The sequence below is a fragment of the Salvelinus namaycush genome, chromosome 42 (assembly GCF_016432855.1).
Source record: "Salvelinus namaycush isolate Seneca chromosome 42, SaNama_1.0, whole genome shotgun sequence".
Classification (NCBI taxonomy): domain Eukaryota; kingdom Metazoa; phylum Chordata; class Actinopteri; order Salmoniformes; family Salmonidae; genus Salvelinus; species Salvelinus namaycush.
The window spans coordinates 21,307,826-21,320,259 of record NC_052348.1 but is presented as its reverse complement, the minus strand read 5'-3'; positions in this window follow the sequence as shown (position 1 = coordinate 21,320,259).

Here is a 12,434-nt window from a genome sequence, read left to right as displayed (position 1 = left end):
CGCCATTATTTTAAAGACCCGACGGGGCTCATTGCCTGCTTGAATTATGCAGAAACGGGCAGCGTTTAGGTCATGTAATTGATAATGTTGGAAATGGGAGAAATTGTGCTTTACAATGGTATTGACATTACAGTTGATCTGGAAGTATTACGTTTTTGGGGCGCTAAAATAAGGGCAATTGTACGGATCAAGGCGATGTACGAGTTTACGTGAGTTTACGTTAGCTAGGTAATTCACAACTCATGATGTTACTACCCTGCATTAATCTGCAGGTAGCTAGCCAACCAGGTTCTATGTTAGCTAGCTAACATTTGTCTATAGCAAGCCAAGCAAATGGCTCTTTCTGTCAAAATTAGAAACATGTAATATCCAAACACTTAGCTAGCTAGAATATCTTACCGTATACATAATTTATGGTTGGGAGTGTCTCCTGTCGGATGCCATGGTTGCTCTTAGTTTGAAGATGTAAACTGGAGACAGGTGTTTTCTCCATCTCCTTAGCTATCATACTCGAATTCCACTGATTTCAAAACTCAGTACTCCAGAAAGTGGAGAGAACACTTATGCAGTTTTAATACACAATACGTTTCTAAAAAAAAAACTGTGTTAGACAGGATTACCTAGATATACTGTCCAGCTCAAATAGACAGAAGCATTCTATATGGCAGATCAAACCAAACTCATCTCTCGGAATGTCAAGCCCACTCATTATCTCAGCCAATCATGGCTAGCTGTAATGACGGGTGAGTGAAATGAATGAGGAGTCAACTGCAGAGAGCGACATGTACGGGAAAAACGCTTTAATGTTCTTCGAAAAACGTAACAGTTCCAAACATGGGTGAATGCCCAAAACACTGGCGCAACACAAACCCCAAAACCTTGTTACCAACACTGGACAGCGAAACCCCAAAACAGACACGCAACATCACCACACGTAACAACTAATAAGCCCGCACAAACACTAGCGGGCAAAACGAACCTAAATAGTACCCATCCCAAAACCCCAACAAGGAACAGGTGAAAACAATTAGACAGACATAAACGAAAAGGAAAAAGGGATCGGTGGCAGCTAGTAGACCGGCGACGACGACCGCCGAGCGCCACCCGAACAGGAAGGGGAGCCACCTTCGGTAGTATTCGTGACACTAGCGGGATGGTTGCGGGACTTTTTTCTTTGGCTAAACCAACTAGGCTCGTATTTTAACAATTTTATAAGTATTTACAGATGGCATTCAAGTTCATTGCTAAGGCACATGAAATTTCACATGTTCGAGAAGGCATTTCTGCCCCCCAAAAATTGTAAAATGTTTACGTTCAACGGCTCTCCTGTGAAGTAGTGACCAGCAAACTGCGGCAAGTTTCCTGAAACGGGTCACAAATGCTAGAATAAATGTAAGTCATTTACCAAGTAGTATAAAAGGCTAACCGGTAGACAAAACATTGTAAAGAGACTAACATTTGTATGCAGAGGTTAACCTCGGGATACGTGATCGGTGTCCCCCCCATGGGACTGTTGCGCTAACACTCGCTAATGTGATTAGCATGATGTTGTAAGTAACAAGCACATTTTTAAGGACGTAGACATATCTGATATGGGCAGAAAGCTTAAATTCTTGCTAATCTAACTGCACTGTCCAGGTTACAGTAGCTATTACAACTAATACCATGCTATTGTTTGAGGAGAGTGCACAGTTATGTACTTGAAATCGTATCAATAAACCAATTAGGCACATTTGGGCAGACTTGATTTTAAACAGAAAGGCACTGGTTCATTGGATCAGTCTAAAACTTTGCATGTACACCATCTAGTGGTCAAAATTTAGTGGGCAAAAAATGGTATCAAGAATATGCTTGTTCTTGCTTCAGGTCCTTATCTACAGTCAGTTAGATTTGGATATTTGGATAAGAGGTTTTAATGACAGTATCTTCTGACATTTGATCTTCTTTGTTAGCTGTAGCTTCCTCACATGTTATAGTAAGTACTATAGTAATGAGGTCTGGAAACGTTCTCTGCTTTACAACAAATAATAGAAGGATACATGTGTAGTTCAGCACAAGTATTTATTGAGTATCCAAAGAAGAAAAACACAAAGTAAACATGTAATATACACACTTTTATTAAAAACCTTAATGGCCCAACAATGAGACAGCCTATAGGGAGGAAGACGGAGACCTGGCAGTGTGGTGCCAGGACAACAACCTGTCCCTCAATGTGAGCATGAAAAAGGAGCTGATTGTGTACTATTGAAAAAGGAGGGCCGAACAGGCCCCCTTTAACATCGATGGGGCTGTAGTGGAAAGGATCGAGAGTTTCAAGTTATTTTATGTCCAAATCACCAACAAACTATCATGGTCCAAACACAACAAGACAGTTGTGAAGAGGGCACAACAACGTTTCCCCCTCAGGAGACTGAAAGGATTTGTCATGGGTCCCCAGATCCTCAAAAAGTTATACAGCTGCTCCATCGAGAGCATCCTGACCGGTTGAATCACCGCCTGGTATGGCAACTGCTCGGCATCTGACCGCAAGGTGCTTCAGAGTGTAGTGAGTGAGGTCCGGTACATCACTGGGGCCAAGCTTCCTGCCATCCAGGACCTATATACTAGGCAGTGTCAAAAAATGGTCAAAGACTCCAGTCACCCATGTCATAGACTGTTCTCTCTGTTACCGCACGGCAAGCGGTACCGGAGCGCAAAGGCTAGATCCAAAAGGCTCCTTAACAGCTTCAACCCCCAAGCTATAAGACTGCTGAAGAATTTATAAAATGGCCACCCAGACTATTTACATTGACCCCGCCCCTCCCCCTTTGTTTTTCCACTACTGCTACTTACTGCTTATTATCTATGTATAGTTACTTTACACTTTATGTACAAATGACCTCGACTAACCTGTACCCCCGCACATTGACTCAGTAACGGTACCCTCTGTATATATGTAAAGTCTGTCAACAACATACATGCTGTAACTAGTTAACAATTCCATTTTTATTTAACCTTTATTACACCTCAATTACACAATTCACCCTTGGATTCAGATGGACTACATCAAGCCTATTATCTAGCCTCTATTATATCTTAGAGAGCTCTGAAACAGGACAGTTTCCCAGCCCTGTGGAGGTAGAGGAGGGGCTGCACCAACCCAGTAATCACATTGATGGTCAAACAAATGTTTAAGGCTAAGAAAAACTCCACAACATTCAAATAAGCTTTTAAAGCGAGAGTTACCTCATATGGAAGATAATTCACCACCATAGACAACATGATAATCAAAATGATCTTGAAGGCCCTCATCTTCATGTTATTTGTCCCCTCCCTCTCCCCTTCCCCCGGCCCGGGACGTTTCAGAGCCCTGAGAACTGAGAGGCAGCAGAATAGATTCACCAAAAACAATATCAGAAACTCACCCCAGTAAACATAAAAGAAAAAATATGTTTCACTCGCAAACATTTGGAACAGACAGGATCCAAGCACCATCAGCCAGACAACACCACAACACCCCACCCTGTATCTCAGGGGTTTGTACTTCAGGTAGACAACAGGGTGAACCACCGCCAGGTAGCGCTCCACACAGATACAGCACTGGAACATGGGACGGCCTGTCATTATAAAACCAAAAGAAAATACCATGATGTATGAGGCAACGATTGTGGGGTGGTGTAGCCAGATAAAATACATGATAGAAAACAGGCAGAAGAGGATCTCAGAAACAGACAGGTTGAGAGCGAAGAACTCTGAAGTCATTGTCCCTCCCGCTCCGGTCAGTATCAGCCACAGGACGTAGATATTGGTGGGGAGAACCAGGATAAAGTTGATTGCATAGCAAGCAGTGCTGAATGACTGGTCTTGGGACAAGTAGGCAGCAAATGGATATTCAGGCAGGGAAGAGTTTGTAGCTGAAGTTGAAGTATTCATCTCTTCAATTGGTGTAGTTCTGATGTGTAACGGAAACTGAGAGAAAGAGAGAGAGAGGAAGAGAGAGAGCAACAGAGAAAAAAGAGACAGAGAGAGAGAGTGAGAGAAATGCATTAACTGTCAACACAAGAACATACAAAATACATTTACATAGCCTTTTAATGTGTTTCATCAATAAGATATTCCTATCAAACATGCATGAATTATACCATGCAGATATTTTTTCTGCTATGAAATATTTCTGATTTGGAATCCCGAGTGGCACAGAGGTCTAAGGCACTGCATCTCAATGCATCACTACAGTCTCTGGTTCAATTCCAGGCTGTATCACATACGGCCGTGATTGGGAGGCCCATAGGACAGCGCACAATTGGTCCAGCGTCGTTCTCATTTGGACGGGGTAGGCCGTCATTGTAAATAAGAATTTGTTCTTAATAATTAACTGTCTTGCCTAGTTAAATAAAAGTTACACAACATGGAAAAACTTCAGAAATGAACTGAATACTTCTTATTCAGAAACAATTCTGATTTTGAAGAGGGAAAAAAACATTTCAAACCTTGACTGATGGAGTTCTTCTCTCTCCTAGAAAGTCTGTGTCTGTTACAAGAAGTGAATGCTGGTTCATACACAACAGATACAACATAACACGGTCAAAACATATGGAATAGAGGAGGTACTTCCTAACCTTATCCAATGAGAATGCACAGCTTAGTTTTTTCCTTATTCAAAACATTTTCCATTTGGTGTGTCCTGAACTCAAGTCCGGTCTATTAGTCTCAGCTTGAACACATGTGAGTCAGAAACAGGTGCAGCAGGTCATTACACCTATGCAAATGATTGTGTTTGTCAGGACCTAATGGCCACACACTGTCTGTGAGTGATTGAGGAGGATTTGTAAGTGACTGCATCTATACAGTAGCTAGAGACAGGAGACTTACAAGCCATGTGACACAACATATACCCAATGCACACACAGCTAAGTAATGGAATGTAATTTAGAATATATAAAAATATATGCAACGTCAGAGCGGCATAGAATACGATACAGTAGAATAGTATAGGATACTGTATATATATATATATGATATGGGTAATGCAAGATATGTAGACATTATTAAAGTTGACTAGTGTTCCATTTATTAAAGTGGCTAGTGATTTCAAGTCTATGTATATAGGCAGCAGCCTCCATGTGCTAGAAATGGCCATTTAAGAATCTGATAACCTTTTAGATAGAAGCTGATTTTCAGTCTCTCGTTCCCAGTTTTGATGCACCTGTACTGACCTCGCCTTCTGGATGATAGCGGGGTGAACAGGCAGTGGCTCGGGTTGATGATGTCCTTGATGATCTTTTTGGCCTTCCTGTGACATCGGGTGCTGTAGGTGTCCTGGAGGGAAGGTATTTTGCCCCCGGTGATGCGTTGTGCAGACCGCACCACCCTCTGGAGAGCCTTACGATTGCAGGCGGGGCAGTTGCCATACCAAGCGGTGATACAGCCCAACAGGATGCTCTCAATTGTAAAAGTTTGTGAGGGTTTTAGGTCACAAGCCACATTTCTTCAGCCTCCCGAGGTTGAAGAGGCGCTGTTGCTTCTTCACCGCAATGTCTGTCTGAGTGGACCATTTCAGTTTGTCAGTGGTGTGTACACCAAGGAACTTCCACCTTCTCCACTGCGGTATCGTCGATGTGGATAGGGTGGTGCCCCCCGCTGCTGTTTCCTGAAGTCAACAATCATCTCCTTTGTTTTGTTGACGTTGAGTGAGAGGTTATTTTCAACACACTCCCAGAGCCCTCACCTCCTCCGTGTAGGCTGTCTCGTCATTGTTGGTTATCAAGCCTTCTCCTCCACCAGCAAGGTGCACTTCAGAACACGGAGGACGGAGAGGCTGCAGAATAAATTGACCAATTGGAAAAGCAGGATGTAGGTGAGGAGGCAGTGGATGGGGAAATGAGGAGCTTTCAAAAATGTCTAAAAACCTGTTTTCGCTATATCATTATGGGGTATTGTGTGTAGATTGGTGAGGAAAAGGTTTTATTTAGTCCATTTTAGAATAAGGCTGTAACATAACAAAATGTGGAAAAAGTAAAGGGGTCTGAATACTTTCCAAATGCACTGTAGGGTGCTATTTGGGATGCAGACCAGAGCACTGAAAAGAGGAGGGTCTGCCCCCCTTCCTGCCTTCCTGACAGGCAAATAGCCTGCCTACTCTGACTGGACCCAAAACAAACTAAGAGACCCAAATATGTATGCAAAGGGGACTCATTGTTTTGTTTTTTTAAATTCTGCCTGCATTATTGTTTTATTTTCTCTGCTCTACAAAAATAAAAAACAGCTACTTGAGTAGTTCTGCATACAGATTAAATACGAAAGATTAAAAAAAAAAAAAAAAAAAATCTGTAAACTATCAGGGATCAAGGAAATACCCAAGTGCAGACTGTGAAGTAACAATGTTTATTGTAACAAAAGGGGAAGGCAAACGACAGGTCAAGGCAGGCAGGGTTCGGAGCAAAGGTACAGTATGGCATGCAGGCTCAGGGTCAGGGACAGGCAGAGTGGACAGACAGGCGGGCTCGGAGTCAGGACAGGCAGAGTGGTCAGACAGGCGGGCTCGGAGTCAGGACAGGCAGAGTGGTCAGACAGGCGGGCTCGGAGTCAGGACAGGCAGAGTGGTCAGACAGGCGGGCTCGGAGTCAGGACAGGCAAGGGTCAAAACCAGGAGGGTGAGAAAAGAGAAACTGGAGAAAGCAGGAGCTGAGACACCATACGCCGGTACCCTTGAACAAACAAGACAAACTGGAATAGACAGACAGAAAACACAGGTATAAATACCCAGAGGACAAGTGAGGAATATGGGCAACACCTGGAAGGGGAGGAAATAAGCACAAGGACAGGTGAAACAGATCAGGATCGTGACAGTGAACATGAATTACACTTTTTTTACCCCTGTATAATTATGCCATTTATCCAAATCTCGTATCAAAAGCGACTCACAGTCATGCGTGCTGTCAGACAAATGAAGCCTTATCATCTCCTCTCACTACTAGATACAGACACAAAGGTGAAAGCTGAAGCAATAAGCTTGATACGTAATCTTCCCAGATAAGAGGGAATGAATCAAATCCAACAGTGCACAATTCTGGATTTCCTGCTTATACCCTCCTGATTCCAGGAGCCTTCGACCCGGGATTTCTGGAAAACATGGGAATATTATAATGATGAATCATGATGTTATTTGTCCCTCTCCCTCTCCCCCGGTCCGGGACGTTTCAGAGCCCTCATAACAGAGGCAGCAGAATAACATAGATTCAAATAAGAATTTCACCCAAAGACACATAATATTGGCAGCATAAAAGTAAGACAGAACCCAATCACAACCAACCAGATTAACCCAGAACACGCCACCTAGTATCTGAGGAGTTTGTACTTCAGGAAGACAACAGGGTGGACCACCGCCAGGTAGTGTTCAAAACATATACAAAGATGAGAAAACCAACACAGAATGTTACTAGAGCTGGGAGAAAGGGAATAGGGAGATGTACTGTATATAGACAAAGACTTAGACAGAAGACAGGCATTTAAATAGGTTGAGAGAGAGAAACTCGGAGTCCATAATCCCTCTGGCTCCGGTCACTATCACCCACAGGACTTACATTTTGGTGGGGAGACTGAGGATGAGGTTGACTGAATAGCAGGCTGTGCCGATAGAAGAAGCATGCTCCGCATAGCAAGAGAGGACAGAGGAATAGTAGGATCGTTCATCTTTTACCAAACTCAGATTTTTAAGTACTGGCTTTGACATCGAACTATGTGTGTTTGGGAGAGAGAAAGAAAGATTGGTGTCTCTTCTCTTCCTGGGCGTTTAGCGATCGTGTCTCTACTTAGAACTGAGCTATGTCAAATAAAAATCAAATCAAATTTTATTAGTCACATGCGCAGAATACAACAAGTGTAGACCTTACAGTGAAATGCTTACTTACAGGCTCTAACCAACAGTGCAGTTTCAAAAAATATGGATAAGAATAAGATATTAAAGTAACAAGTAATTTAAAGAGGAGCAGTAAAAAATAACAGTTTATACAGGGGGGTGCCGGTAAAGAGTCAATGTGCGGGGGCACCGGTTAGTTGAGGTAGTACGTACATATAGGTAGAGTTAATTAAAGTGACTATGCATAGATGACAACGGAGAGTGGCAGTGGTGTGGGAGGGGGGGTGCAAATAGTCTGGGTAACCAGTTGACTAGATGTTCAGGAGTCTTATGGCTTGGGAATAGAAGCTGTTTAGAAGCCTCTTGGACCTGAACTTGGTGCTCCGGTACCGCTTGCCGTGTGGTAGCAGAGAGAACAGTCTGTGACTAAGGTGGCTGGAGTCTTTGACAATTTTCAGGGCCTTCCTCTATCGCCTGGTATAGAGGTTCTAGATGGCAGGAAGCTTGGCCCCAGTGATGTACTGGGCCGTTCGCACTACCCTCTGTAGTGCCTTGCGATCGGAGGCCGAGCAGTTGTCATACCAGGCAGTGATGCAACAAGCGGTACCGGAGCACAAAGTCTAGGTCCTTAACAGCTTCTGCCCCCAGCCATAAGACTGCTGAACAAGTAATCAAATGGCCATGCGGACTATATAAGGTACATTGCCCCCCCCCCTGGTTTTTATGCTGCTGCTACTCACTGCATATTATCTATGCATTGTCACTTTACATCTACAAATGACCTCGACTAACCTGCACCCCCGCACTTTGACTAGGTACCGGTACTACCTGTATAAAGCCTCGTTATTGTTATGTCATTTTCTTGTGTTACTTGTTTATTTTATTTTTTTCTACTTTATTTTATTTAGTAATTATTTTCTCAACACTGTTTCTTTAACTGCATTGTTGGTTAAGGGCTTGTAAGTCAGCATGCTAACAAAAGGATATCTATTGTTTGCTCTATTTTTTTAATAAATACATGAAAGATATCCAGATTATATCAACCATTCTTCGTGACGCTATATGGTAGAAACAAGCTCTAAAACACCCGCGAAAGACTTGACTCCGATGCATATGGGGATATATTGATTCCTCTCTATGACACCCTAAAAAATGGACTTTGCTATTCTGTCCATATTAATTGAGCTTTTCTCTTTCTGAAAATGGAGGATGTTTGTTTAAACCCAGGCAGCTTTTAGGGAAACACTTCTGTTATTGGGTTATACAGCGGACGAGAGAGAGAGAGAGAGAGAGAGAGAGAGAGAGAGAGAGAGAGAGAGAGAGAGAGAGAGAGAGAGAGAGAGAGAGAGAGAGAGAGAGAGAGCGAGAGAGAGAGAGAGAGAGCGAGAGAGAGAGAGAGAGAGAGAGAGAGAGATAGAGAGAGATAGAGAGAGAGAGATTACCTGTCAACACCAGATCATACAATGTACATTTACATTTAATCTGCCTTTTAATGTGTTTCATCAATAAACATTTCAAATAAAATTCCTGTAAGATATTTCAATCAAACATGAATAGATTATACCATGCAGACATTTCTTCTGCTATGAAATATCTTAGAATTCCAGAACATGTACTGAAAAAAAGTGGAAAACCTCAGAAGTGAACTGAATACTTCTTCATCAGCAACAATTCAGATTGTTAAGAGAAAAAATACAAATGTTCAACTTTGACAGATCGAGCTCTTCTCTCTACTGGAAAGTCTGTGTCTGTTACAAGAACTTAATGCTGGTTCACATACAACAGACACAGCATAACACGGTCAAAACATGGAAATTGAGGAGGTACTTCCAAACCTTATTCAATGAGAATGCTTATCTTAGTTTTTTCCATATTCAAATGTTTTTCCCATTTGGTGTATCCTGAACTCAAGACGGATCTATTGGGCCCAGCTTGTACACATGTGAGTCAGAAACAGGTGCAGCAGGTCATTACACCTATGCAAAACATTCTGTTTGTCAGGACCTAATGGCCATACACAGTATATGATTGATTGACAAGGTTTTGTAAGTGACTACATCTAGGGACAGGAGACATACTAGCCATGTGACGTGGCAGTTAAAACACATCAAAAACAGATATAGTTTATGAACTGTATATTCGACCAGGCAGACCCAAAATGTAGGATTAGGCATAGGGTTCAAAATGTGTTAAATTTAGGGCTAGGTTTAGGGGTTAAGGTTAGGCGTAGTGGGATGGGTGTAGCATAAGGGATTAGCTTTAGGGCTAAAGTTAGGTTTGGGTTTATGGTTAGTGTAAGGGTTACGGTTAGGTTTAGGGGGATTGGTGTAAGGGGTTACTTTAGGGCTAAGTTTGGGTTTAGGTTTGTGTTTAAGTTTAAGTTTAGCTTTAAGGTTCATGTTTAGTGGAACCCCCATTCGGAACCACACAAAATCTGCCAGTCATATACAGTATATTAACTACCTCTTCCAGTAGGAAGGACATTACAGGTTGCTTCAAGCGTCATCCGTTCCTTTAGACCTCCAGTCATTGCACTAACGCTAGTTAGTGTTGGCTAACAAAACTACCTCTAACTTCCTTCATACTGGGTGCAGATACATACAAATGGTATCCATGAGTTCATCTGACTCTGGGAAAGTAGAAAAATGGCAAATAGACATTAACATATACAAAGGAGTGGCCCGTAGAAATAGAATAGCTAGATTCAAGTGAATATTGTGAGATGGGTGGACCGGCGGCCATCTTGAGTGTATCCAATTCTATTTCTCTTGTTGTACCACCTTTCACTCACTGCCCCCTGGGGCAGAAGGGCAGTTTCCCACTCCTGTGGAGGTAGAAGAAGGGCTGCACCAACCCACAGAACACCAGGAGGAACATGTTGAGGGCAGTGAGCAAGCAGGACACTTCAGCTGTGATGCAGTCTTACAGCAGAGAAATGACCGCTGTCGGACGGTTGATAATCAATATCACCGCCAGGTTGACCGAGACGCCCCTTGATGAACGCTCTCTTCTTAATGGCATTCATCCCTTTTTCTCCCTCTCCCCTCTTTCTCTTCTCTCCATCTCTCCCTGCCCCGGTAGGGTGCCCTTCAGGACACGGAGGATGGAGAGGCTACAGAATAGATCGACCAATTGGGAGAGCAGGGTGTAGGTGATGAAGCAGTGGATGGGGAACTGAGGTGCGTAGAGGGAAACAGCCATCCCTGTAAACATCAGCATGACCCCCCTGGCCCCGGCTGCACACCCCACCCTGTACCTTAAGGTTTTGTACTTCATATAGACCACAGGGTGGACCACCGCCAGGTAGCGCTCCACACAGATGCTGCACTGGAACACGGGATGGCTGAAGAGGAGAAGAGAGACAGGGTAGGCGATCACCTGGAAGTGTATTTCCTTTTACCAGGTCATTTATGGTTTCTATGCCTTTAGTTTTCCATGTGGACCAATTTATCTGTGACTTCTGAAAAGCTATCCAAGGATTGTTCCATAAGGTTGTGTTTTTAGGGACTGATATTGGTTCTTGTAGAATATGTTCCATATTCCAGGGGGATCATCAACTAGATTCAGCCACAGGATGATATTTCCCTGAGCAGATGGTTGGGGGGCCAGACCAGCGGGCCAGACCAGGTAGGGTCAGCAGGTAGCCTAGCGGTTATGAGTATTGGGCCAGTAACCAAAAGGAGCTGATTTCCTTTTGTTTTTACAGTGTATTATGTCCAACAATTACATGTTTTTTATAATTCTGAAAACTTAGGGCCAAATTTGTCCGGCAGGCCTCCAGTTGGTGAAAACTATTCCAAACTCCCTATTTAGAGCCCTTCCTTTCACCAGAGCCATATACACTGAGCTCACAAAACTTTATGAACACCTGCTCTTTCCATGACATTGACTGACCAAGTGAATCCAGTTGAAAACTATGATCCCTTATTGATGTCACTTCAATCAGTGTAGATGAAGGGGAGGAGACAGGTTAAACAAGATTTTGAAGCATTGAGACTATTGAGACACGAATTGTGTATGTCTGCCATTCAGAGGGTGAATGGGCAAGGACAATTATTTAATTGCCTTTGAACAGGGTATGGTAGTAAGAGCCAGGTGCACCGGTTACTGTCAAGAACTGCAATGCTGCTGGGCTTTTCACACACAGCAGTTTCCCGTGTGTTTCAAGAATGGTACACCACCCCTGCCTATCCCCCTGCCTGCCCCGTGCCTATCCCCCTGCCTGTCCCCCTGCCTGTCCCCCTGCCTGTCCCCCTGCCTGTCCCCCTGCCTGCCCCGTGCCTATCCCCCTGCCTGTCCCCCTGCCTGTCCCCCTGCCTGTCCCCCTGTCTGTCCCACTGCCAGTCCCCTGTCTGTCCCCCTGCCTGCTACCCTCCCTGTCCCCACTGCCTGTCCCCCTGCTTGTCCCCCTGCCTGTCCCCCTGCTTGTCCCCCTGCCTGTCCCCCTGCCTGCTACCCTCCCTGTCCCACTGCCTGTCCCCTGTCTGTCCCCCTGCCTGCTACCCTCCCTGTCCCACTGCCTGTCCCACTGCCTGTCCCCCTGCCTGTCCCCCTGTCTGTCCCACTGCCTGTCCCCCTGCCTGTCCCCCTCCCTGTC